Below are 25764 nucleotides of genomic sequence, written 5' to 3'. Positions count from 1 at the left end.
CGAGTCATTAGCATATATCCGTTTAAAGTGATCTCCCGGCTGTGTACACAATATAATAGTATACGTTATTATGAGGTACGAAATAAATTTCGGCAGGCCACAAAGCCGGGAGCGACATTTTGTTTAGCATATTTTTGCATTTGCAAAGGTTCTTTGCGCCGTATATTATGGTTGCGCGAGCGGCGGACTCGTAATTTGTTTGGAAGGTATAACCTTTCTCTTACTTTCGGTCCGACGCGGTGCGGGTTCGTCAGCGCATCGTCTAAATTATGGTTTTAATAACGGTCGACGATAAATCTAAGTTGATAACAATATTTCTATATTTTATCCATGGGTTTCGGCCATCGCACGACGTGTATGGGCACGCATAAATGTTTCCGTCGGATAGGCTGGTGTAAACTATGAAATAATATAACTATGTAATTTCACAATGGACAAACTATAAAAATTTATATTTAGTTTTGACCTCTTGGGGTAACAATGACCCACATGAGGCTGGAGAGATTCGTCCCGAATCACATGACTGAGCTACTAAAGCACTGTTTGTACAATTTACAATGGGTTATGCAGTTATTTTAAAGCAGCTTATCTAAACACCGACGAAACTATGCGTGTGTATAGGGTTGATGTGGTACAAACTTAATGAATATTTTTTCCTACCATATTTTCAACATGTGCCGTATGATAAATCATGGCATAGGAGAGGGGAGGGGTACATTTTCAAACGGAATAAGTGATTAAACAAATAAAATAATTGCCCTGCCGCCATTGTCGATCGGGTTAGAGAAAACTCAATAATGAAAAATCTAGAAGGCTCATCGTAATGAGTCTATAAAATAACAGACCATAACTTTAATTCAAAAGTGAGATATTGTATGACACAATGCGTTTAATGTTCGTTTTTATAAAAAAAAATATAAGGCAAAATACAAAACGAATCTAGACAATTTTCCTCCAGTATCCATCTTTATTCTTTATCAAAATAAGAAGTTCTAACCCACTTATTTATTTTAATTGGTACCTTTAATTTTCTGACCAAGAATATTTGTCTAAATATTTTTATGTATATGTAAACCGTAAACATTAAATGTGAAATAATTTTAAATTAAAAACAACTACGATAAAATTTAGTAAAATATTTATTTCTTATTTATTTCTTTAGAAAATGTTAGAGCTTAAAATATAACGTTATATTAAAATTTAATGAGCATGCTGTATATCATAATTTACAAACTATTGTCGATTTTTAATTATTTATATAATATTAATTTTAGAAGTGTTACACTATATAAACATATCAAATATCAAATTATAATTTAGTTCATAGATAACAGTAGAAAATAATATAAAGAATATTAATATAACATAACTATATTAATACTATACATACTATATTAATGTTGGCAGCTAGTTAAATTTACGTGTTTCTTTTCCGAAAAAAAAAATCATGGCAGAAAGTGAAATATATATACCTTTCTCATTTTATTTTTTCGAGAAAAATGGTCCCGCTCAAAAAAAAAAAAATGTACACGATAGCGGGTGTGTAGTTTATAAGTATTATACTGTTGTATACTGGCATAATATACAGGAATCATTTACACCTCTTACCCAGTCCATATCGTATACATATTAGGTATAATATACACGGTATATATTATTACATATACATTGTATCGATGCATGCTGCTGTTGTTGTTATTACTATTATTATTGTTATTATGTTAATGCCGTTCGATCGTAATGTGTTCGAATGGTCCATGTATAACCACACTGGTACCGATATACGGGATGTGACATAAAGGCCTACGAAATCTGATCAACCGTGAATGATAATAATATATTATTTAGTTAACGAAGCTTAATATTGTATTGTTATAACTTATAATAATGGTTACGATAATCGTACAATTATAAAACAGATAAATGTTTATTTGGTGAGAAAGAAAAGTCATAGGACGGTAGTTGTAGTCTTAAATACATACGTTTTCGTTATTGGTACATATTATAATTATATTTTGTCACATCCTGTATACACGCACGCCCAAACGTATCGTACTCAACTGATCCGCGTTTTATCAACAGTATAACCTACCCTCCGGTTCAGAAACCACTTAGAAACATATTATACATGTTAAAAACGTATATATATATATATATATATATATACATTATATATTATATATGTGTTGTATACATACATATATTATATAGCATATATATATATATATGTACGTTATAACAATATCATCACGTTGGCGGCGAACCGTGTATGTGTTTGTACAAGAAAAGCGTTAATCTGCCGATCAAATATGTGCTGTACGCTAAAATAATATTTGAACGTGGGTAATTAGAGCGACTTGCATGGCAACATTATTGCTATTTTTTAAATTTCGTTCATCTCACTACAGACGACTTTTTTTTTTAATACTGTATGTGTAGCGATGAATACATTTTCTCATAATGTTTGAATTATTTTGTTTTTTTATTTTACTTTTTTTTCTGATTTTTGTTTTGTGCTTATCGAAATCAAAAAGTTTGAAAATGTAATAGAATTTTTCCTTATAAGTTGTTCTAACAATATTTTATTGATATACAATTAAGTTAAAATGTACCTAGATGATATATAATTGGTATTAAATGCAAATAATATGGTGGTTTGTTAGAAATTGTTATTCAATATTAATATTGGTTTGGTAAACTATAATAAATTATTATTAATCTACAAGGGACTTTAATTTTTTCACCACTTTATTCTATGATAGACAATTTTCGTGATCAGAGTTCTATAAGTTATGTAAACGTAAAGTAGTTAATTTGTGATAAGTATTTTAATTACTACGGTTTTCTTACAGTTTGGAGAAGACTTAAGATAGTTATTGAATAATTATAGTTTTTGGTGTGGGTGTGCATAGTAAGCTACACTACGTCATAAGACGTCTATTGTAAACCGTTTTATGTCACCTTATATGATTGGTACATATTTTACATTATGCAGTGGGCAGATATCCACTCAACCCACCGTATGTTTTATGAGCATTGTAAGTAATTTATTCATTGTGGTAACATCACAATATCTAAACAAATTATTATCCACCTACATAGAGCTTTGCGCCCTTCAGAGCAAGCGAAGAGTACTTTTCCGGCATATTGAGTGTACGATCTGCAGACATGAAACAATAGAATTGCAGTTGTAAATATAAATCGGGCAGCTCAACAATTTTTGGTTTGCTATGATCGAATTCACAATAATAGTAATTAAAAACATTAAACCTCAATAATATTCATGATCCAACTTCTTTAATTTATTTTAATTATGTGCTATAATGGCATTCATGACTGATCACCTAAATAAAAAAATATCGAAAAACGTTTAATGTAATGTCCAAACGTTTTTCGTATACGAATTATGTAGATTAATGATGATTTCGAATGTTTAAGAACATTAAAGTTAAAAATTCAGTTACGAATAAAATAATATGTTCAACGATTAACGGGCATATAGGAAATAAAAAAAACATCATATATAATATATATATATGAGTATATACATTTTACGTATATAATAACAAAAAACGTAAGTATCAAAAATTAGAATAAATATAATTTTTTGTTTCCGGACTCTGAGTTTCACTTATACAGTATAGTGCATCAGGAAGTGTAGGAACTGCAACTACTGTAAACGCATAGACCTCTTACGTCGTTGCCACCGTTAAAACAATATCAAATACTAACATGACATACAAGCACAATAATTGACAATTCATATTATACTTTATCATATTTTTTGTTCTGGTTAAAGGTTTATAGCAGTAACAATGAAACATTTTATATTATAAATAAAAATAATTATTATTTAAGGTTTTAAAATAGATGCTTCCCCTGTGCTTATTATTATAATATAGTTGATATTATTACAAACGGGGTTCGTTAAAGTTAACGAAGACTGTGGACTGCAGTTTATACTTATTCTATTTGTTTTTATTATTCAAAGTTTAACGGTTTCGAGAAAAATAAAATGTTCGCTAATTATTTCCTACAGAATATCTTAAACTTAAAATCAAAATTATAATTTATTATAATGAAGAGTATTATATTACACGAGTGATGTGTATATATTATTATTATCTGTTGTATCGTATTATTATGTTTTCGCTGAACAAACAGGATGTGGTGGTAATCATATTTCCACAATATCATTATTCGTTGATAACAATGATTATAATAGTTAATACATATTTATCGCAGAACAACAAACTGATAATAAATTATTAATATTATTATTATTATTGTCAAATGATTATCCAAGCATGGTTGGAAATTAGTTCCTCCTCCAACCAGGTCATTTAATATTCGTTATTGTAATAGTGTTAATAATAATATAAGCACCAACATCCGAATAACGAAATGGAAAATAAAATAAAATGTTTTTGAATATAATATTTTGACGTCGAGTAGGGAAGTTCGTGTTGAGAACGTATGTGGAACATTACTATAAAAATGTACTATAAACGAATGGCCGCAAATGTGTATTAATTATGAAAATAAAAATTTTTTTTCATTGCAATATTATTTAACATTTTATTATCTTTCCATTAATTTTGTATTATACGTTGTTAGACTAAACAGTTAAGGTGATCAAAATGGTCGACCGCAAAGGTTTTAAAAGTCGTTCTCATTAATTTTTTTAATGTCTGTACGTTAATATTTATAACACGAAAATATTATTATACTCGTCGTTGATTATTTTTATTATGACTGTCTTGGCAGCCGTTAGCATACGTTTCTATATAAATATTAAATAGTATAGCTTGATTATGTAAAGCCACATTTTGTTTTATCAAATGTGAATAATTATGAAAATGATTTTTGAGTTACGCTAACAAATAATCATTTAATGCCCTCGATTGGCAACGAGCAACTATTCCTAAGATTTATTGCCAATAAAATGTAATGGTGTATACTTCAACTTCAACTTAACATGACGTTAAAATCTACTCAAATAATAAATAATAATTCTCTGCTTCGGCGTTGCTGTAAAGTGGCTTCCCATCAACACAAGTACGCACGTTATTTGTCGGTTATTTAATATATTTCATCACACTTACTAATTATATACTTATATAAAGTGTGTTTCACCAAGAATTCTTCCTAAATTTAATTTCATTTGATAAATTAATTTATTCAAAAACTAGTTTTTAAAATTTAAATATACCTAAAGACTATATTTTCAAATTACTGATATTTATTTTATAAATACATATATATATATATATATTACTAACATTCTGCATATTATGATGACTGGTGATAAAAACTACTGTTTAAAATAAAAACCTCACCTTTTACAATAATTTATTTAATGGGTATTATTTTTAATAATGTTGAAAAAAATGTTGGATGTTTAGTCACTTATCTAGTCATGTCACGATACATAATATTATAGAATAAGATGTCGAATGAGAGATATATTTATTAATAAGTAAGTCCTCGGTTAGGCACCTACCATTAAGCTGTGAGTTGAAATAATAGTAAACAATAATAATAGCGTATCCAAAGAAAATGACGGGGCACGGTGAGCTTGAATTGTTGCGCTAACAGAAACGTCTCTTTTGTAGTGTGAATCACGAGAGAGAATTTTGATGGCGGTTGGTGGGCGAGCAGGTGACATCGGAGTGCGGGTCAAACGAGCTTGATCCCGCGTAGAACTATAAAATTATAGTTTGCCGCGTGTAACATAATCTAACCTAACTATGATTGTTTGCTATGTTCATGGTTTATTTCCCTATATTAATGTCACGGAGTATACCTACAAATCTATCAGATTTCAAACGTTTGGTGTCCTCGTGGGAACAAAACACATTCACTTCATTCTTAGTGTGGTTGTTATCGAATTAAACAACGTTTAAATAACCAATTTGGGTCGGGTTTATAATAATACAATCAATCAACCGTAAAACATACGTTTTTATACATAAATTTTAGTATGTACTTTGTCGATTATAACGAACAGAGTGATAATTCAAACCACTCAGAATGTCTTTATAAATTCTGGTCAGAAAACAATAATAATAGTATATACAAAATATTATGCGATGTGATGAAAATTAATAATGCATTGTCAATAAAAATGCAAACGCTAATTATTCTTAAAATCTAAAATTTCTGAAATTTTGACGAAACTCGTATTTTATATTAATGTCTAATAATTTATGATATTACGATTTATCGCAAAACTTTTTTATTATTATTATAATCAGTCCATGGAATCTATATTTTTTGTACTTAATAATCCATTAGATTAATAATAATATGCTTAAAATGTAATTGGCATATATATAAATTATTGATTACATAGTTAAAAATAGTTATATTGATTGAAAGTAATACGATAGAGAATATAAAATAAAATTAATGTGATGTAAAATAAAATAGAGGATTTTATTGTAATAATTTATGAGTTTCTATCAAATTTGGTTGATAATGTGTGTTTTCAGAATTCTACGAATTTGAAGATTATGTTTGGTATCGCGGTTAATATTTTCAGTTAGATTCTTGAGATTCTAAATGTTTTCCTATTTTTGTCGTATATTCTTTATTCTGATAGGATGTATTTGAATTTGGGAAAGACACCAGCTCATGAGCAAATAGTAATTTTTTCTCTCTTAATTAATTATAGGAAACTATGTAATATTTCAAGTCGTTAGAAAGAGATGATCTCACATTTTCTCGGGGTGTTTACTGGGGAAGCATGTTCGATGGTTCTTTCGATTTGGTTAAGCTTGGTGGATAGTTTGTTTCATTCTTTTTTTTCACTGGAAAGTATACGAGTATACCCATTTAAATTGTTTTTTTTATATCATACTTTTTGCATGGTAATTACCCCGTATTATGTTACAGTGATCAGGATCAATAATGTTTTTTGTCAGACAATAATGTCCTATACGGGGGTTTTAAACAATACTTTTATAGTAACATTAGTAATGTCAAAATGTTATTGACAGTTTAATGTATTAAAATCAATCATACTTAATATCATTAATTTAACTATTAAAAATAATATAATTTGTAGGCATAAATAATTAAATAATTTTTTGTAGTTCAAGTAACGTTACTAACAGTAATAAAAGAAATATTGATAAATCAAATATTTACCATAATATAATAAATTATAGGTGATTTTAATAGATAAACGATTTCTATTTCAAAACTTATATTTTAAATTACTTTAAACTTTAGAGTAAGCAATCCTCAGTTTTTCATTTAATAATGAATTCATTAAAATACTGATTTTTAGAATTTTTAACTAACGAATCATATTTTAAAGTATTTGAGATTTGTAAACTACTTAGGCAGTGTCTTATAAAAAAAAAAACTTCTGATTTTAAAATGAAATTATTTTTTATTTTCTGTAAATTATTTTTTTTAAATAATTCTTCTAGAAATGTTGATTAATTAAAATAAAAATTCGAACAGTTATAGTTTTCAGTTACCTATTAAATGTAAAAATTGTTTTAAAAAAATTTAATGTGATTTGATATTTGACCTTATATCATAAAAAAACATTTTTACAAATTATAAATGTAAATAGATTAATATTATTAAAATTATTCATAAAATGTTAAAGTCGTTTTCTCTCTAATGTCTCAAATTTAAGATCAGTTTTTAGAATATAAAAAAAAAAATAATTCGAAGTATACTAGTTTGAATTAAGATTTTGATATTTAAAAATGCCCAGAAAAATTACCACTAAGGCGCTAAAGTACGTATAGTAAAATAGAAGGTTCTTTTTTGAAATATAGCATTTTTTACCTCCGGAAAAAAATTAATGTTATGTAAGAAAAATCTCAAGAATTAAAATAATGTCTGGTGTTAGGCATATTCAAAAATTCCCAAATTAATATTTTATAATTTAAAGAAAAAGGGATTTCACATGCTTTGTAAATCATTTGAAAAATATTTATATTATTTTATATTTCAAAACAAAAACTTATACATTGAAACATTAAGAAAGTAATACAATTAATTTATAATTTAAATTTATATCTACCTATTTAAAGTTCAAATACTTTCTATTAAAAAAAAAAAAAAAAAATAATAATAATAAAAAAAATCGATTTTTAACTACGTTTTTTTACATTAATATTAATTCAAGGTCATTGTAATTATTTGCGTTCAATAAAATATTTTCAAGTTAATAATTATAAGGTAATAATTCCGATTAATAGTTTGTGAATTATAGTATTTTATTTCTTATTTTCTTGCATTTATTTGGTTAATTAAATAAATAATTAACAGTTAATGGAGATTTAAAAATAATGCAATATATTAAATCAGTATAATTTAAAGGACATTAACCATAATGGCATATTAAAGTGATAATATTTTGTAACAATATAAATGTTTACTATCAGATATGAAAATAAACTAATAAAATATTTTATTTTAATATTTATTAATTCAGTGTAATATACCTTTGCCTAATAAAACCGTAACAAATTATTAGCTTATAGTAAAGTCATCATTTTATTGTAATTTATATGATATACAAATGATTTATCATACTCGAAAAATTCCCTAATATTATATTATATCAATGAAAATCATGTTTTATATTACTTGTAAACGTCGATAAATAATTGTCATTTCATGACAGAACTCACTCACACTAATAAACAATTATAATATATTATTTACATTCGTATTGATCAATATATTATAATATCACTACTAATAATATGAGGTTCGTTATTATTATATTGTATACGTTTCATTTCGATCTAACTAAGACTTACATGTAACATAATAACATATATTATTTGTATGCCATCATATAGATTATATAATATCATGTTGTAGAAAAGCTTTATGATATGTTTGATATACGAACCAAAGGTAGATATTATATAGATTTGTTTTAAAAGCACTAAACAATTTTCATAACAAGAACTATCAAATTGTATGTAATTTCAAGTAATATGTACACACAAATTTATACAGTTTGATATAGTAACTACATAGTATTATAAACCGGCAATGAACTAAATTTATATAAAGTTAAATTAGTTTTTGTTTTGAATTCTAATAAATATGTATTATACTTTTTAATTAAGTTTTCATTAAAATTATATGAACTTGTGATTTTTGATTGCTAACTTATTTTTCATTTGATATTTAAATTGAAACGTTAAGTACACGTCATTACCAATACACAGCATAATTCATAAGCATGCTCGCCTCATTTTTTTATTCGATAAAGCAATTATTCAAAACTTGATTTTTGTTATTTTTAAATATGCTCAAAGGCATCAGTATTAAATTCTTGTGATTTTTGTATTATTTTAGGAGTATCCAGTGAAGGTACAAAATTCCGTTTTTCAAACTATAATTCCACTTTTTTACTATACGTTATTTAGCGAATATTTTATTTTTACGTATTAAAATCAAAATTTTAAACTGTTGATTTTGTGTTATAATATACTAAGTATATTAAGTCCATGATGATGGTGTTTGGAAAAAATGTAGGTTTTTATGATTTAAATATTTTAGCAATTAATATCTATATATATATATATGAGTTGGAATGATCGCAAGTATAATAAATATTTGATCCAATAATACATTTATTTATACTTTTGTAAAAACCTTTTTTCAGTATTGAAAATTACTCAGTTGAATTTTGAGTATATCAAAACTTTCAAAAAAGTTTTCCTCTAAATAATTTACAGTAAAAAAATGGGATTTTTGTTTGAAAAATAAAAGTTTGTATTATTAAAAGACACTTTTAGTACAAAACATTTTATGAATTTGAAAATATATTCTCTAGTTATATTTAAAAATTCATAAAATCAGGTTTTTACTAACTACATTATTCATGAAAAAAGGTATTAAACATACTTGTGTATCAGACACTATATCAAACGTTAAACCAAGGTTTGGTTATTATTTGAATAAAGAAATGCCATGCGTTTGAAGTTATAAGAAAGTTTCATAATTTCTAAGGCTTAATTACCGTGATGTTTTAAAATATTTTAGAAATGATCGCTAGAATATAGTAAATAACAACCAGTAGATTTTTGAAACTAATTTATTTCCAAAAACCAGGGAAGTTTTATTATAATACTTTAACAATGTTTCTGCATGGTTTGTAGTTTTTCAATAATAATTATTATTTGAAGTTTTTGTAATATTTTTAACGGTGTTTTTTGTAAATAATTTAAACAAAATAATACTTAATGTTTTGATTTATCTAAATTATGCACTGTGTATCTACTACATTATATTATTTAGGGTTTTTGATAATAACCTACGGTGAAATCATTAATTGATAAGTTATCATCGACATTTTTTCTACGTAAGTTTTATTCCACGCATTGTTTCGATTATATATTGAATAACTATAATATATTTATTTGTGCTGAAAAATATCTTGCAAATTTGTTGTCTTTAGGCGAAAATATTGTACTCATTGGTCACATCATTAAAAACACCAATTCTTTTGTTGACCGTTGTGTATCGATTAATAATTGAAAACTATTTATTGTGGTATTGTTTTGGGTGATATTGTTAGTCCTTTTGTCCGCCTAGAATCAACTTTAAGATTACTTACTGTAAATCCGTTCGATTAGAATGTAAACATGATTTTTTGTTCTCAGAGGATACTATATTAAACTAATTATATTATATTCATAACGCTTAACTAATGACGAGAGTGTTAATTTTTTCCTACTTTTTAATTAAAAAATAATTTATTTTCAATTAACTAATTCTGTATGACTTTATATATTTAGAGACTATAATTTATGTTTTATCGATTATAAATAAATATTAAATATTCATTATAAATAATTAAAGCTATGATATAATTAATATAACTATGCTTTGTCCGCGTACATTGTCTAATATTTTAACGTTACCTTACAAGTTATTTTTATAATTGTACAACCTATATTTTGCTGGTTTTTTTATATATTCAACGTGACTACATACTGTATGTTTTATTTTTGTAATTTATTTGTTGACTTTCAAGAGATTATATAATATAATATCTTTCGAGCTTCTCTATAATAAATTATACAACAAGCGATCAGAATCTGCAGCCAATTTACATAACTCTTAAAACTATCGAAGATTAGCTAATAAAAACGATTTAATTATATTTAAAAAGTTCTAAAAAATAAATTATGATTTTTTTAAATTAGAAAAAAATGACCAACCAATATTTGCGAGACCGGTATAAATAATTGTAACATGTGTATTAATATTATATTACAAATGGTATTGATTGTGATGATAAATTTGCGAGTTTTAGGTAGTCAAGCTTATAAGGTGGTATCTTTAGGTAATACACCTAAAAGTATAGTATATTATATTAATAAAACTGCTTTTCAACTTATATACATATATAGTACATATTTGAAACGATAATGTTATTTTATAATGAGACATGTGCGTGTTAGGTCTTCTGTTCAAACGACACATTAATATACATTAATATATAAATTATCGACACTGACCGCTAAAAAATATATATATTATATTATAATATATATATACATACTGTACGCCAAATTTGTGAAATTTCAAAAAAATGGCACGATGTATATTTCAGAATGCCACTTCCGCCGTTATGATCAAAATTTCTTAAATTTTACCTATTATTACTTTTTACTTTAATTTATATACATTTTATAATAGCGTAATCCACTTTATTTAATTATCTATAACAATTTGATTGAATTGTACTACGTTTTACGTGAGACTATGGATATAATACATATATAAAATATATAAGAAAGGTCTTGCCGATTTCACGTATTAGTAAACGACATAGCTAATTTCATAAAATGTCATAAAATGAGTAATCTTTCTGCCAATTTCATGAAATCGTCAAGTTCACAAATTTGGCGTAATATATACATTATTGTGATTCATGAGGCGACGCTTCGACGCGGGGACGTTACGATATCAGGGCAAGTAGCCAAAAATACATAAATGGCAACCAATATCCATCGTTTTAGTGGAAAATATTTAAAAAAAAATGCAAAAACCAAGTAAACCTATAGACGCCGGACGCAAATTACGGTAGTGAAATTGGTGGAATGATGATTTTATGTATACGATCTTTGATGGTGTGTGTGGTGGTTTTAGGGAATAGCTTTTACTCACTGTGTCTGTACCGCTGTTGCAGTATGTTGTTGCAAGTGTAACAGTTGAGTGTACAGTGTGCCCGGCGTGGACTTAGTGCACTGGGTTTAGCCATCGGTCACTGTGACGATAGCGGTGGCGGCGAAAATTGTATGATGTTTAATGTATGAAGAGTCGTCGTCGTCGTCAGTGGCGGCACGCGCGACAGGGACGACGGGTCGGGACGAACTGACGGTGGTGGCGGCGGATCGACGGTTACGCGAAAAACAGCGACAACGAACGCCGCCGAGCACGAGCGACGCGAAAACGCACGGGAGACAGTCGCCTGTGGTGCGCGCGCGAAAAGAGATTTTTTACCCTCCCCTAGTTACAACTTACAACCCGACGCCACTGTAGCTGCTCTTGTCCTACGTTATACACGCGATGGTATTCTAATGATGATACATTGCTACTTCTGATATACACGGGCATATTATTAATATTATTTTTATTATGTAAACCTTGCAAGTCAGTAGGGAAACCTCCGTGTTTGCGGATATTCACACTATGGTCTTCGGCTCTATCGATTCGCAAATATACTTTACGATGACACCAAAACGCAAACCGAACAAATTCGGTACGATTTGGTTAGGGTGGAAACTATAAAATCCGTTTTCGATGAAATGGTCGCAACTCGCAATAGCTTAATTTTGGCGGGTTCCCGTATTGTTTTTGGTGTTGGTTTTGAAACTCCAACGCATAATTATATGACAACTGCTGGATACTATATTGGTTAGGAATAAAAAATATAATACATTTAAGTGCTGATAGTACCGAATTGTTAATACATTTATTATTATATAAAACTATAGCTATCACACGGGTACAAACTTTAATCAGAAGAACACAAATCGGATAACCATAGTAACTAGTAGGTACCGAAAGAAAAACACTTTTATGTCAGATTGTTAATTAGCTATAACTAAAAAAAATGATATGTTTATACTACTAGTGTATACTTTTGACAAAACTATATCGTTTTTTTTTTTTTTTTTTACATCATAATACGTATAATATCTTATGACTTAAAGTATTTTAATAGTGGTAACACGGCGATCTGAATAGGCAATTTAGCTACACCACTTTTGTGGTTACATAATATTATATTTTCTGATTAATAATGTTACTATTGCAAAAACAGTTGTACAATGATTTCAGTGTTGGTCATAGGATTCTTCTTGAGATTTAATCTTATGGAAATAATATATTATGAGCAATTCACTCGAGAAGATACGCTCATAGATAATTTAGAGAGCATCCGACCGTTAGGACACGCCAAAAACGGATCGAGTTGGGTAATAATTTTATTTATTTTTTTTTTAGGATAGGTAGTTTTCTTTAGATTACAAGCTGGGTAATCAGACGATAAGGATTCTACTTTGTAACCTCAATATTTTACGATTTCTTGATTGCTATGATTTAATAAGCTTTAAGTTACTCTATTCATTATTTTGTTATATTGTAAACAGAATTATTTATAAATCTGAAAAAAATGTAAAATGCAATACGTATTAAATATTCAAATGATAACATCAATTTCATAAAGAATTATTTACTAACCGATAAATTTATGTTTAAAAATAAAAATAAAAATAAAAGCATTTGTTGTTGTAAAAATTATTATTAGTAAACTTAGGAATATTATTTATTATTATACTTTATGGTATATGAAGAAAAAAAGAAAATTTTACAATACTTTTCATAAAAAAGAACATTTGGAACAATACATAAAAATTTAATTTCGAAAGAATAATCAGTTATTTATAAATAATTAAGTTTATTTGACGATAGCATTGATTAGACTAGTGGTCCAAAATTGTATGAGAAACCCTTGTATTATTTTTTACCACTTATTTAAACATTGAATACTTATAAATTATAAGTTTTAACTAATTAACCATTCGTTTGAAATTTGAATTTTACGTAACAAAATACTCCAAAAAGTACTTTGCTTTAAGATATGAAATAAAACATATATATTAAAGTTAAAAAAGTAAACCTTAAAAATGAATAATGATAAAAAATTATAAAAATGTAATTTTTTCACATAATTTGTCTTACAATATACATCAGTATATACCATGTAAAAAATATACGTTTTCAAAATAAGTTTCAACTTGTTGAAATAATATGTGCAAATACTCTAATGAGTCTAATGAATCATCTTGTACTTATATATACAAATAACGAGTATGATAAATTTAAAATGCATAATTATCCCAGAGACAAGTCCAGGTGATTGATATTGCACTATAGAAGTTTCAGAGTAATTAAACTTAAATATTTTAATCGCAAATATTATATATCTACATATACGTACATTATATTATAAAATCAATGTATTTAATTATATTTTAACGTCTACTTAAACATTAATAGCACGTCAAGATCAAACATTTCAACATTTTGAATCACCTATATTTATACCTAATAACTATGATTAAATCACTGGTAAAATTAAAAACATAATTTTTTGTTGAATAAATATCATCACTTTTTAAGTATTAAAATTATTTGGTTTTCAAAAATTAATTATTTAAGTTATATGTGATAAAAATTTAATGTAATAAATGTTTTGTAAAATTTAAATATAGAATAAATATTTTTTATAAAATATTGTAAAAATCCATTCAAAATGTACGATAATGATCGCTAAGTTAAAATGCTATTCATCGGATAATTATTATTTTGGTCCCCTTCCAAAAAAAAAAAAAAAAATACAATAATATAAATGTATATTTTAAAATATAATATTATTCAAATTAAAAAAAAAATATGTTATCATTCCACAGCTGCGTCAACTACATATATTTTTTTTTATTAAATTAATATCATAAATGCCTTAATTAATTAATCATTTTCTCGACTATTGTTAAATGGAATGTATGTATTTTATATATTTCATATTTACATTGACGTCATATTATTAATTAACCATTTTCATAACGCATGTATCGATCATATGTGTTAATAATAATAGTGAAATGCATAATATTTTGGTATAGCAGTAGCAGTACGTTCATTCTACGAGGTCTGTCGATAAATGTATTAACAGTTAATACTCGAGCTTGAAGTTTCTAAATACTTATGATCTGAAATTAATGCGTTTTACTATAAATCAAACTGCAATATTTCAATTTGTCAAGTAATTCAATGTAACAAAAGGTTTGATTTCGGAGCGCGATGCATATTATGTGTACTATTATTGTTATACCTAAATTGAAACACTATAAACAGCGACACGAAATAGTATAAAGATCGAAGTGTAGTAAAACTGTATAATATTTCATTCAAAGTATGTATATTACAATATTGACTATATTGTATATATATATATATATTTATCAAAACAAAATTGGACATTTAGGTATATATTACATAAATCGAAATATCCAGCGACACAACTCATAATTCTGTACGCACAAATACAAATATTCAACATTCGATTAATCATGTTCTTATTGTTCTCTTGGCACAAGTACTGCGAACCCAATAAGTTACTTGACGTAACTATCCTTCAAATGTGAAACATTATGATTAACATTTCTGGATGAAGTATCGTTAAATTTAGTTATAAACAAAAACCAATGCATAATTAGCAGCTTTATTTAACGATTCAAAAGAAAATATTACCGAGTACGACAATGATATTGATTATTTAATATAGTAAATCATGAAATTATTATGATCTTTTCTTACAAATTAAATATATTATGATTTTTATTTTGTATAAATGTTAGTGTTCTTTTTCATATTATTTTATGAATTTTTAACTGCAATTTTATATTTATATTTTTACATTACAAACATTAGACGTCATATCTATTTCATTAAACGAAAAATATAAACATGATTTATGAAAATAAAATATGAATGTAGTGACAAACTGTGGTGGTGTAGTATTTCGCTCATAAAAATATATATATATATATGAAATAAAATAAGATTCATACATCAATACAGTTGCACGTGTAATCCAAGTTAATTATTTTGGCAATAATAAATATTATCTAAAAATAAATTACCAAGAACAAAACTGTATTAGTGTATAAGTACATACGAAGGTAAATAATATTAGTGTAAGTCTAATAATCTGAACGTCTAATAATATGTTATTGTAGTGCGTAGTGTAATATATTATTAGATGTGCATAATATTATATTACCGTATGGGTATTATCGATAAATAGTGAACTAAAACACAGTATATCATAATAAGGCATAACCTATACAGTATAGAGTACTATACGTTATCGTAACAATAATAATATAATATGCGTGAGCGCGCGTGTTATTGTTTTTGCACGCTAAGTCGAGTTCGGCGCGGTTTACGCCTAACCAGCTTCTGTTCGTCCAACGAGTGTTGCACGACTATTTGGCCGACGACGACGAGAGAGATAACACATTTACCATTTACCAACTGCGCTGTACACGGTAGGTGTATAATATCATACATTAACTGTGTACTGAAGTCGTTTTAGAGTTTATCGTGGCGGTCGCGTTACTTTGGCACGGCGTTTCTCACCGAAGTGCCACGCCACTACCGCCACGCCACTATCATTACCACTGAGCACTGCAATAATATTTGGCTCATGTCCTGAACATTAAATAATTTTGCCCCTGTATTCTTCGATTAGTTATTCGACTATACGGATACTTACGATCATAATCGTATGAAGAAAAAGTCATGGCCGGATTTATGTATTTATTTAGAGAGAAAACCGGGCGAGCGTTGTATAATTCTCGTCATTTTCGTGATATGTTCACTACATTTTAGTGTAAAAAAATAATAAATATTTTTAAGCTTTATTTTTATATCAAATAACTTAAAACTTTATAAATAATTAATCGACAAACACTAATAACGCTCATACGGATCCAGATTATAACAAAACATGTCTTATAATGTATACATACATATTATATACATATTTTAAGAGTTAAAGCGATTTATTTTACTTGTATTATCAACACAAACGATCTAGACGATTATATTTCAATTGCGTAATAATAATTATAATAATTCGTACTAAATTAAAGCTACTTGTGTTATGTTAATTAAGTTATATTTTTACATTGTGATTATACAGGAGAAAATAATGTTCACAAATACTTAAATTTTTATCGACGGCTACAACTACTGACGAGTATTTTTTTTTATTATTATTATTTCATTATTTTATTGTAAGCACGTTCAGTATTCATTCCACAGTACATCACAGATTAACATACACGCGAAAAAACATATGTAGGTACTGTATATATAAATAACATGTGTACGAATATTGTAAATCAAAGACGTCTTGAGATTTAAATTTATTTGCGTTATATTTAAGAGTACAGTGGATTTGACTTTGTTTCCTTTATATAATATATATATAAAAAAAATTACAATAAAAAATAATAGTAAAAAGACGTGGCGCCACGTCGTTGTGCGACAAACTTTAATGTTTGGCTGTAAATAAGAGTTGAGAAATAAATGAGATATTATGTTTAAATTTTATGTTCAATGAAGCACTTTTAATAGATAAATAATAATATTTTATCATAATATTATATTTTATGTATACAATTTTATATGTGGTTTTACAGTTTGAACGAAAATATGTTAACTTTTAACTTATGGAATTGACAATTATATTTTGTACACACAAATAGCGATCGATATTGTATCTAACATTGTAATTAGTAATAAAACTGTATTATTTTGAGATGGGTAAGAAAATATGAGTTATGGAAGAATGAACAGAAAGCGTTAGTTTTTCGTTCACATAAACGACAAATTATTTTCACGTTCTGTTTCGTTTAAGTTTTTTTTTCAATTCTCTAAATGGATAATTTAATCAACAAATGATCAACCTACCATGTGATATTTATGTGGTATATGTTTTTATTAATATTGTTTAAAAAAAGTCAGTGCACATTAATTATATGGCTTTTAACTGGATTCAGGGGCGTAACGAGAGTGGGTTAATTTATAAGCGGCCAGCTTTGAGATTTTTTTTAAAGGGGTTTGTGTCTATGTAGCAGGTTAACGACGGGACTGGTAATAAACAAAACCATGTTTATATTATTAAAGACTGACTGTAGATATTAAAATGGAAATATAAAGGTGGTTGGTAAATTTAATACAAATTACAATAGTATTTGGTGATATTTTATTTTCCGTGCCATTTTTATGGTCAAAAATCGATATTTGTACATAATATTAAGTATATTATAATTATATAATAATACCTACGCACATGCATCTTAAGGTGAGTAGGTCGTCGGTATTCTTACAATCACACAACTTGCTAATGCGATAAACATTTAATTCCAAACGCAGTAACTTGACAACCACTGTTTTTGGATGATAAACTATAATTATTTAAAACGTACCGTTTACTGTTTAAGTTCTTTGAATAGTAACTATAAAATTACAATATTTAAAAGATTAAATACGCTCATCGCCAGTATAACGTCGAACGGGAACCACAAAACGATAATTGTAAATCGTTAAATATTAAAAAAAACTACTCCGTGTCGAATATAATGAGGTTGTGTGTATATCCGTGAGTGTGTGTGTGTGTGTGTGTGTGTGTGTGTGTGTGTGTGTATTATATAATAAGTATAAAAGTGTTCTTTATATTGTATACAATGCGGTCGATGGGGTTCTATCAAACAACTAACAATTTCTGCTCCGCATCTCCGTATTGTTATACTCTGTTCTTAACTCTTTTTCTTACGATAAACACCAACGTTTTGTTCGCTTTGTGTAGCTTATTTTTCTTCTATTATTATCATTACCATCTTGTATATCAAATTTTTTGAAGACTAACTTAACCTTAACTATATTTTTTTCATTGATTTCAGATTAACTTTGTATACATATACATTATACACTTATCAATCTATGTATAAAATGTATACGTATACTCATACTTCAGAGTGTATCATAGTACAATAATAACAATAATACATAATAATAATAAATAATAATGCTGGCTTATCTGTAGCTGTAAATAATTATGTATTTTTAGTTTGAAGTTAGTTGATTTAGGTTTTTTTTTTAATCATACATGGTAAACTTGTGATGTTGACTATGGCTGTAGTGGTATTGTGCAAGTAGGTACTTACATCTATAAATATTATTGTAGTACGCAACAACACTTATATCTACGCCACTTACTTCACCTTTATCACTGCAATGTGTACAGATATTTAGTCTGTGGCAAAATTCTAAAGCACTTGAAATTGTTGTAATTAGACTTTTCCAAAATGTCACAAAACCATGCTCTAAGTAGTCAAAATCCACGTATATTTATAACGTATAATCATATAATAATATGTACTTATAATTTGGGAATAAAAAAATCCAAGACCCTATACTATTATTATATTGATATCCAAACTATTTTCGTCATCGTTGTATTAATTAATATTGAATTATTGAAACTAATGCAACTTAATTACAATATTATAATTTGCATTAATGAAAATTAAAACCGAAACAGCTACTTAAAGTCACAAAGAATGATGTTATTAATGTACTAGGAAAGAAGATATGACCTAAAGTAAAAGCATATAACTTAACTATGTAGTATTTATATGACATAAATGAAAAACAAATAAAATATTTAATAACAAGTTCTAAGAGCATAAACATTCTTAAACATAACTATAAAGTAAATATGAGTGAAATAATATTGAGACTTAGACAATCCCACGGTAGCCTGTCTTCCAAAAAATGTTAACACATAATTTCTGCTTATGATTTATACATTTACGCTTTTTACTATTAAATTAATACCCTGTCCACAAAAATATTATTGGTGTACATGTATTTGAATATAAAAATATAATCTATGTCAATTGACTATCTAATTAGCCACACCTGGTTTACCTACATACCCTCAATCTTTAAATAATTAAAAAACTCGATAAGTGGCCGAAGCAAATAGATTAAAAAAAAAAATATATATATATACATTGATTATTATAGATTTTGATCAAGGTGGTGAATTTTTTATTTAGTTTCTCGATTAAGAAGGTTGTACGATATTAATGATAATTTTTTTAGTGGTTTTATCTTGCATATATTTTTTACCGTTAAGTGCTCTGAATAATTTAATATGTATACACGTATATGTTTGTTTATTTTTTGTTTAAATTCACGTCGAGTATACATCCAAACGACCGTGAATTAATTAGATCAGAAGGGTCGAGAACAGCAGGCGCCAATCCTTTTTACGGTGCACGAAAAACACAATATTTCGGGTCAGAAGAACACACATCCTTGGCGGTACATTAGACGCGTATGTAAACTCGGACATGTGCGATTGTCATTACACTGCTAAAGTTGTTTTATAGTGAGTGCGGTGTTAGTTAGAACGAGTACAATATTAATAATGCAGTATGTGATTCGACCACCGAAACGCTCAGAAACGTTAATAATAAAATATATAACGTCTTCGTCCGATTAACGGTGATTCGGAAAGGGCGCGGAAAAAAATTCGCTATCAACCCATTAATCTTCCTATAGCTATTTACTGTGGCAATGCTGTGATGGTATTACTTGACGCGGTTTTTTCTCTTTCGAGATCATAACCTATAAGTGCGTGTGTATAGCTCGAGCAATCCGTTTGAAAAATTGAACAAAAACCGTCCGAAGTGGGTCCGGGCTAAGCTCCCGGATTTACGTCTACTTGTAAAATATTATAATATAGCACCGCGCAGATATGAATATAGAAAAAAAAAAAGTCAGGATTGAAAATCGGTTCTGCACACTCATACGCGTGGGAAACCATAATATTTTAACTATCCGCCGACCGGGCCGGGCTAGTGACAAACCGTCCCCGGCGATCGTTATAATATTATGTTATATCGTTCGTGTACCGTTCGGCGATTTTCCACGTCGCCGTCGCGTCGTTAAAGCGCAACTGTTCTGTGTTTCAACACAGTGTGTTTGTTACAGGGCATCGAAAGCGAATTTATATATGACTAAGGTGCCTTTAAATTATTGCTGTTGCAGAAATATAAATTGAAAAATAAGAAAACCGCGCACCGCCACATCGGTTGAACTTTATACCAAAACTCGCTTTACCCCCGAGTCACCTTCCCCGTGTGCGGCGGTGCACCTGCGTTTAATGTCGTCGGTGCGCTTAAAATATTATACGGCCACCGATATCGCACGACGGCAGATGTCACGCTGGCGTGAATTGTCGACAATTTTATCACTGTGGGTCGATAAAAACGTACCACGGTATCATTAAAACCTGACCGTAGTTGTACGATATTGTGGGATACGCATTTGTTATATATTTACAGTAAACATTGCGTGTTCACGAAAACGTCGATTTGTATAAACATATCGACCATTTTGTGTATTTATTAGAATTCAAATTTCAGACGAGAATAATAGTGCGCAACAACTGCTTCGCGGATCGTCTGTGGCTTTACTCGTCTATTACGTATCTTCATAATTTCAAATAATATTCGTCTGGTTGATTAACCACCTCTTGGTTCATGACCGTGGTTCATAGGTCGTGGCTGATCATATTTATCGTTTCATTTCACCTGCTGAGTACAGCGACCGCATGTTCCATTTTAATTTTCTTCCAAGTAATTGTTATAAACCTTTAAATAAAACCTTTCAGCTGTCTCTCCATCGAAGTTATCTTATTGTCATAAATTTGAACTTTTTTTTTATAATTTCTATTGTTTTTGTATTTTAGCAATTCATTAAAATGTGAACCACATAATACTAAAGATACGACTCCCTTGTATTGTCCCATTATAGGTTTATTACTGCGTACTGTTGCGTGTAATAAATAATTAGAATTTCCGAAATCACGTGTTACGTGGTGTATAAATTACAACACATAGTAGACCAGTGTTTGATATGAAAATATGATTGAAATTTAGTATTCTTGATATTCTTGTTTATTTTATCGAATTCCTAAATTGAATATTTCATATTTTGTACGTCCTTTAGTTAAACGTTGAGATAATAATTGCCCGTTATTATGGTACATCAGCACGATAATAATAATAATAGTATTTTGTTGATGCATATCTCAAAGGCTGTTGTTACTTATAGTCTTCCACTTGCCTGTCTGCATAAATTTAGATGTTTTTTGAAAAGTGAATTATTTTTCCTTAAACAATTTCAACTTTATATGAATAATTCAAACCAACCACCGCCCTTGTCGCACTATCAATATTATTATTACTATCATTAGCATTGTTTATTTTTTTTTTAACATTATTACTGTACTCAGAATATTTAACGATCAGTTGAGGAAACTATTAAAATATTAAAAGTAACAGTTTTTAAAAAAGACCAGCGATAAAAACCCAACCGATAATTTTATTAGCACGCCACAAACAATATTATAGAGTTATACAAATTTCTATGACAACTTGCAAATGTATAAAAATACAGTGCAAATAGTGGATGATTATCTGAACAATAGAACTTGATGAAAAAAAAAAAAAATAATAATATAGTTATGCATAAGTTATGAAAATTATTAGTATGAAATGGTAAATTCAATAAACTAATTGTTTAGTCTGGATATATTTTATTGATGTAAAAAATAATGCTGTTTTTTTAATCATAATAATTGCAATTTATAAACCTACAACACACGTCTTGACAAAAATTGTTAATCCACATATTATATAACATATTAACATATTAACATAATATTATATTGTGCTTTTCAAATCATTGTGGTTTACACGTTATATTTATGTAAAATCAACATTATACACGGTTATATTATAATATTATAATAGTATATGGATTGTATTTTATAAAATCAACTTACCATTATAATTTATAGTATTAATCCAACCTAACTAGGAATATATATTATAAATTGCACAATTGCAGTACGTTTAATTAATTCCATTAAAATATAACACAATATGTATTATAAATGTCGTAACGACCATCAAGTGCCTTACATGTATTTTAGGAACTTGCAATGAATAATAATTAATAATAACATGACAAAAAAAATTTCCCGTGAAAAATGTCACATTTTGTTATTATAAAGTTATGTCTGGTAAATAACTTGGGATATTATTCATATCCGGCTCGTGATATTTATTATTCATGGCATACACAATGATATATTATTACACATAATTTTATTAAATACCATTTAGTGTCAAATATATATAGGTATATACATCAAATTACGATCAACATTACACCGAGCTTTTGCAAAATAATACTTTTAAACATTTTTGTGTCTTTGTGAAATGAGACAGAATAGTGCAAAAACAAATTCAGCAGAAACTATCGTTATTAATCTGAACCTTTTCTTTTATCTTTCCAAAAATTAACCATCCAGCACATTGCATTACTTTTAAAAACCTATAAACGCGTTACTAACACCATTGTTATACAGCGTGGGTTGCAAAAAATGTAAAATAAAACGTAAGGCGTACAATCGAATTTATAGCTTAAAGTCAAGAGTTTTGAAAACGAAATTTCTGCGAAGAAAATACTGATGATATCGAAAAATTCACGGAAATCATCTACTATTTATTAATTTTTATATAGTCCGATTACGTATTTCAATTAAATATTCAAATTTTTGATTAAAATTTAAAAACATTAAACTTATAAACGAAAAAAAAATATTTTTGAATATTTTAATCATAAAATAAACATGTCTTATAAAAATAATAAATAAATTACATAATTACATCTTAAAAACAAACAATTGAATATAATATATGTCATTGTGGCATTGTATGTAAACTACATATTATTATATTTTAAGACGTGACAAATATATTCGTAAATAAATATTGATATATAGCAGAATTCGTATGGTGCTTATAACAGTTATATCTCAGAATAACAGATATTATGTGGTTGTATACAATTAAACAGTGTAATAGCTACTACCTATCAATCATAAAAATAAAATATCTTACGATAATAGTAAAATCGTAATAAATAGTAAATTTGTATAATATTAGAAAAATTCACATTTACTTAATTGATTAATATTTATAACTTCGGTATGTACACCGCTGATCTATAATAGTATAATAAATAATATTATGTGTATTGAAATTATATTTTAAAACTTAATTATAATGAAATTAAAATTATAAAGCAAATTGTTTTAGAGAAAAAAAATACTTATGAAAAAATACGTCATATTTTTTCGGAAATAATGTAATCATCTGAAAATTCCAGGGAATTGTAATATTCTACGTTTAGTGCCTGAGCTCCTGGAAATCTCTATGATAGTCGACCCTAGTAAGAGGTCTGTTGCACCATTTACAGATAGAACAATTTCATTGAATTAAAATGTTTGCTCCTTATTTTGTAAGCACAAAAATATGGTGGCCTTGAAATATTTACGCAAAATGTTGGTTATGAAATTTCTAATAATATTGTGTATAATAATTAATAATATTATTCTAAAATTACGACTCGTCGAATTACTATAGACACAATTCTTTTGCCGAGCGATGGAAGCGTACACGCCTACTCAACATAAGTGTAAAAAGTTTTACTTTTAACTACAAAATATTACAGTCAAATTTACTTGTTGTATTATGGATAATGTTAGTGCAGATTACGAACTATAATATAAATAACTACTATAACACGAATTGATCTCGTAGTATACTTACACTATGTCGTCATCACTATTAAATTATTACGTTTGACATGCGTACGTATATTAATAAAAAAAAAAGTTATATAATTTTTTGGTGAAATTATTTTATGATGATAGTCATGGATATTACGCTAGGCAGGAAGTCTAGGCGAGGCACTTTATTGTGCCTTCCGAACAGTAAATTACCTAAAGTAGATTGAGAACTTTTCCTCCAGGCAACATCGGATGTGTCGTGTCATAAAGTATTATGTATTAGATGTATTTAAGAAGATTTTTTTTATTCTACTTAAAACGTGCCAAATTTTGGGGCTTTGAAAACACTTTTTAATATTTCGTACTAAAATGTCAATCGTTTTTGTTTGTTTGTTTGTCTGTTTATTTATTTTTTTGAAAACGCTAACGTTTCTAAATATTAAGGCAATGGTCCATTAATATTAAAATTTGAGCATCAGTGAAGTAGTTCAGAAAACATTGACGAACCAAAGTTCTAGTATAGCTGTTGCCACTCTCCGTATATCTAAACGTTATGTAAATAATACATTTTAATCGTTGTTCAATATTTGTACACCGGCAGACGATCAGCTAACCAGAATTCTACTTCAGAATATCAAATTATATTTTATTATAACTACATACTATAATAGAAAACGAGCATTTTTTTTTTTTTATTGCTGCAAATTGAATGTAAACGTGTATATTTCAATATTTTTAAAACGCGTGTTGTGTGCTAAAAAAAAATAATATCGTTCGATATACATTATGTATGGACGATAAATAAAATAAAAGAAAATGAAATAATAATAATAATAATAATAATAATAATAACAATAACTATTCGTTCCTAAAACAACTACAAACACACAGTCACGTTGCACACACATCCCATCAACTTTTTTACCTCACATTGTCCACGTTCCCCGACACTACCACTACTTTCACCACGCCAC

At 27.5% G+C, this 25764-nt stretch overlaps 1 protein-coding gene across 1 annotated transcript in view; it reads right to left on the bottom strand.

The window, feature by feature from the left end:
- LOC132921412 (atrial natriuretic peptide receptor 1) overlaps nucleotides 1–25764 on the bottom strand; it is a 280157-nt gene that overhangs the window by 79284 nt on the left and 175109 nt on the right. The gene's annotated exons all lie outside the window — the stretch shown is intronic.

The sequence above is a fragment of the Rhopalosiphum padi genome, chromosome 2 (assembly GCF_020882245.1).
Source record: "Rhopalosiphum padi isolate XX-2018 chromosome 2, ASM2088224v1, whole genome shotgun sequence".
Taxonomy (NCBI): domain Eukaryota; kingdom Metazoa; phylum Arthropoda; class Insecta; order Hemiptera; family Aphididae; genus Rhopalosiphum; species Rhopalosiphum padi.
This window is presented reverse-complemented; position numbering and strand designations above follow the sequence as displayed.